The 5,239-nt window shown below is 36.9% G+C and overlaps 1 non-coding gene across 1 annotated transcript; it reads right to left on the bottom strand.

Annotated features, from left to right (window-relative positions):
* Positions 1-6: 6 nt before the first annotated feature.
* On the bottom strand, positions 7-5,048 carry LOC104909987. The gene is made up of 3 exons (XR_004159003.1): positions 2,650-5,048; positions 1,774-1,925; positions 7-1,556 (listed from the first exon to the last, which is right to left on the bottom strand). It is a non-coding gene; the product is annotated as an uncharacterized LOC104909987 (transcript).
* Positions 5,049-5,239: the final 191 nt, after the last annotated feature.

The following is a 5,239-nucleotide window of genomic DNA, read 5'->3' on the forward strand; positions in this document are numbered from 1 at the left end:
AAAGAAGGTAACACAGGATACAAACAATTAAAATGTAGCCCTTTGAAACAGCAGTGACCATCATCTCAACAAATGGTCTGGAGCAGATAGAACCAATGCATCATTCCCTTCACTTTCTGCCATGATTCAGTCGGTTAGATATTCTCACGCATTTCTTTCTTTCATTATTTTACCTACAAGTGCCATGCGAAACCTGCATCTAAAATACTAATCTAAAGATAAATCTTTTCCCCCAGTTCATACACTTTGCATAAAGGGAAATCAATGATCAAGCATACAGATCTTGTTCATCATGGTGATTTCATAGTTGATTATGAACTAGATCTCAAGTCAATCACTGCTAGCATCATCAACTACTGTATGCCTTAAAATTCAAAATTACTTTAAGTACTAAAACCTCTTTTTTGGTAAAATAATTATATTCTTGAACAAATATTTCTGGTATTTAAGGGTAAAACAAGTTTCCATTGAAGTTCTGGTGCTTGCACATTGTCTTCAGCATCCTTTGGCTGCCTTTCCTTCTCTAACTGCAAAGCCCACTCAGTGATGTTTTTTGTTGTTTTTATGTACTTGAAATTAAAGGAAACCTAAGTTAGAGCTGTGAAGCCCTGGAAAAGGTGAACCTTAAGATGATTTTTTTTTTTAATCTGTTCAGAAGGGCTATGCTTTATTAGATTCTGTCACAGAAACCTAACTATAATTTGGCATCAGTAATGTTTACAGTTCCATAATGTACTGTAATTGTTTGAGATACTTTAAGAAAACCCTCCAAATACTGAGATGCTTATTGCAATTCCCTTTTAGAGAAGAGGTTCAAAAACCTTCCAATGACTTTGCATTTCATATTTGTATCTTCTTTATAGCATATAGTATTAAATATTTGAAATACTTTCCACAAAATCAGACTTGAAAATACCACTTAGAAACAGTGTTTCAGTAAATAGAGGGTTTAAGGCAAGTCATTCATTTGGAAAAATTAATTTCCATTTGTTAATCCTAGATTGACACGATTTCATTTCACCCCATCAGTGCCTTGGGATACACAACGTACATTCAGCAGAGGGCACACATATGACCCTATGGACATACGTTGCAAGTCCTGAGTGCCCATTGAAATAATGGTAATATCTTCATATAAGGCGTGACCCACCGGGACATGGCATGGGAGGGGTTAATCTGTTTTGTTTCCAGTCTTGCTATTGTATGTGATTTTCCTAGGTAATGCATTCTTTTCATACTAAACATCTTTGCAAACAAATACAAACCCCTTTAAAAGGTGCTAAAAATGGGTTTCTGAAAACATACAAAATATATTGATTATAATTTTCCTCAATCACTGCTTTAGTGCTTGATATCTGCAGGTTATTTCTTCTTTCTGACTGAAACTATTATTTGTTGTGGAATAACTGTTCTTTTGCAAAAGATTTTCTTCTTCTAGTTTTTTGGACCACACTGGCTGGATGCTTTCATGCTTTTTATTTCCTTTTTGAGTTCTTTTCAATGGAAATACCAACAACACCAGGATGCTGGCGATATGAAGACAGAAATAGCAGGAGCTGAAAAACAAATGAAATCAATCATTGAATAAAACGATGAGCAGTCTTTCAGGATGCTTAAGAATAAATTGTTGAGACCCACTCAAATACAGTAAAATAAAAAAAAAAAATAGGGGAAAATGGAAATGAAGTCTTCCCCACAGAATTTAGAGCTGTAGCAGAAAATAAATTCATTTCCTTTTAGTTAAAGAAAAGGAAACAGGGAGAACGTGCTTACCTGTAAAAGGTGAAGGAGGGTTTCACAGAAAGCAGTACAAATGGCACAACTGTGTAACTTATTGCTACTTGTGTTGTCATCCATGTTATAATATCATAACATAGTTTAACAGCAGGAGAGTCAACAAAATAGTGTCTGATATTGTTTCTAATCTAAAAAAAAATGCCCATATAATAGGTTAGATCAGTAATAAACTAATCAGTGCTACTTTACTGCACAGAATTTGTTGTGCTTCCACAAAATACATAAGAAGAATAGAAATGTCTGCACAAACATCTTCGGAGCATTCAAAGTACCCATTAACTTCTGAAGAAGTCAGCTGAAATTCCGTGCCTTTTAGGGCAGCATGTTTAATCCAGCACAGGGATTCTAAGTATTTTAGCCACATTTAAGCAAAACATAATGCATAAGCACCCATCTCTCCTAAATCCATTGCATCTTAAGACTAGTTGTCTGAATATGGCAGGCATTCTATTCTATGAAGCCATTCTGTAACCCCTCCGTTTTGGAACAAATGAAAACCAGAACGCTTCTGAAAAGATCCTATGTAGTAAACCATTTTCATATGTTCACTGCAAAGGTATATTTTAGGACTAGTGGGGTACAAAAAACCCAACGGAACACTCCAAATATTAGTTCTAATAACACACTTCAGAACTCTTAATAAAACAACTAATATCAAATGGGACAAATATAAAAAGATTCATTAATTCCTATGCTGGATTCATTATTTCTTATGCTGAATTTGCTTGTAAAATCCTGCTGAGAAAACACAACTGCTACCCATGAGCTGTGCCCATGAACTTTGCTCACGTGATCTCACTTTTCTTTGTCAAAACTACTTATTAGTTAAGAAGATATTTGGTTGATACTTACAGCTCGTGCTGCTAGTGTCATTAGTACTCCTGTTAAAAATGTTAAGTAATATCCTGGGTAAACCCCATGCCAAATGGCAGAAAGGATGAATGTCTGGATTGTTGGACTGAAGGTGGCTCGCTCGTAGCATACTCTAGCAAATGAAAGACAAATCAAGACAAACAACATGAGACAGATTGCTAACAAACCTTCCCAGTTATCATTTATACCTTCATACTTTTAGCAGGCTCACCTCTAATGTATTCTTTGCCGTACAATTGCAGTTTACTGTTATTTAAAAATAATGCCCCTACATTAAGACTTACAGAAAATGCCTAAAGCTGCTCACAGCTGCAGATTTAAACCTTCAGTGCTATCTATGCTCAATGGCACCCTTTATGGTACTTATTTATAGCAAAGTTGCACAGAAGCATCCAAAGACAGGCGTCAGTATCAACAAGAGATCTTAAGTCATCTAAAAATGTGTTTGAAAAGCTGCATCAGAAGCCAGAAACTATCAAACTCTTGCAGTGAGTCTGATAAATATTTTTCATAAAATGAAAGTCACTTATGGGCAAAGGGGAAAAGTAACAACTCCTTCAATTCTGAGTAACAGAGATACTGTAATTGCACACAAGCGTGTAGGGCAGTTTTGAGCATGACGATGAATGACTTGAGGAATGTGAGGATATCAAATAAGGTGAATGCTGAACTCTTTAAAAACAGAAACTTTGAATTACTAAGCAAGGACCTATGGTGAGGAGTTCTAGAAGGACGAAGGGAAAAAGGATTCCAAGAAAAGCAGTAGTTACTAAAAGACAGCATTAAATGACACAGTGACAAACCATCGTGATGTGGAACAATGATAGGAAGCATGGTAAGGTCCTGATATGGCTTCATCTAGAGTTCTTTAATGATCTGAAAACCAAAAAGCAATAGGAAATATGGAAACAGATGCATACTAAAGTGAAGTAAGAGTAAACAGCACAAAGCATGCATGAACAGAAATCTAAGACTAGAAAACAAAAATGAGTTTTAACTAAAAAAGGCCATTGACACCAACATGTAGAAAGTTTTTATAAATACATAACAAGTGACAGAAAGAAGAGAATGTAGATCTGTTACTGAAAGAGGAAGACAAGGTTATGATACAGAGTCAAAACATTTACTACTTATGTAATTACTTTACTACTACTTTCATATATATAAAAGATTTTTGAGACCGAATTATACAGTCAGTGTTAAAGAGTGAAAGGAAAAGAGATGGAATCCGGACAGTGAAATATCAAAAGTGTATTTTGCTACCATAGCTTATTTCAGTCAAATAGATGCAGCAAATTTTACCCTACGAGTTCTTTAGTGTGGTGTACCAGGACAGTCCCCTCTCCTTGCCAAAAGCACTTTGCTAACAAGCATTAGGATAAAAACTTGGACCTAAGAAGGGTGCAGGTGTTTGTGTGCATAGTAGACCAGACTGAGGACATTTGCCCAAAATAAGGAAGAAAGCAACATTGGCCAGATGAAACAGCAACCAGGAATGTTCCAAGAGACTTCTGAAACAAAGAAGGTGTCAGCCTAAAAAGAAGCACAAAAGCAGCATGACATCTCTGGGGGACAGCTGAGGAGACATGTTTGGAATCCAAACTTAGTTTCACGCTGCTGTAAGTCACCACCAGCATCACGACTTCAGCCAAGACCAAGACAGAGCATACTCCTGGAACACATCATAAAGGCTGCAGCCAGCCAGGGGACTGTTAGTGCAGTATGCTATCCATAGGGTGCAGCATCTTACCCCTATCAGCTGCATGCATGTGAAGATGTCGCGTGCTTCTCTAACTGCCATGTGAATCAGCAGCTTCACACCAAGCTGAGACCCCTCCTCTCCCAAAAGCATTGTGTACAGGCAGGGAGCCACACTTGGAAAAAAGAGGCGTTTTTTGTAATCCACGTGTCCTTCAGAGTGGGGGTGGGCTGCCTGTAGCTGTGGTCATGCACATGTATTTTTTAAACTCCTTGAGATTAGTCACAGAATAAATTTGTTCATTAAACCATAACACTATGCACTGACAAAACATTACCTGTTGTAGTAATGATTTGAATCTTGAATGTGCATTTCATTGACTGCTGGTTAATTAGGTCTTGTTAGTTTATAGCAATAAACGGCTTCAATCTCTGTTTTGGTTTAAACTGCTTTAACTAAGCAGATTTTCCCCTGCAAAGAATTCAGGAGCTTAAGGAAAACTAACTACATAAACAAACCAAATTTCAGCCCTACCAGCAAAGGTCGGGAAAGCTATATACTAGAAAAAATCATCAGGCCTCATTTTAAAAGAGTTAAATGTAAGCTTGAACATTCCTCCAAGGTTTTGTCTACATTGAAACACTTCATTTAACATTTCTAAAAGCAAACCAAGGGAATAGGGGTCCAGGCTGCAAAAACCTGTTCAAATATGGCTTTTTATATTTAGTAATGATTTCCTCTAGCTGTGGGAAGATGCGTCAGCTATTCAGCAAGGCACTGCCTTGGCCTGGTTCTATGCTTTCATTACTAGCTTGGGTGGCAGGCTAACAAGTTTATTTTTCACCCTGTCTTCCCTTCTCTTTTTTTTTT

This window comes from Meleagris gallopavo, chromosome 2, assembly GCF_000146605.3.
Source record: "Meleagris gallopavo isolate NT-WF06-2002-E0010 breed Aviagen turkey brand Nicholas breeding stock chromosome 2, Turkey_5.1, whole genome shotgun sequence".
NCBI lineage: Eukaryota > Metazoa > Chordata > Aves > Galliformes > Phasianidae > Meleagris > Meleagris gallopavo.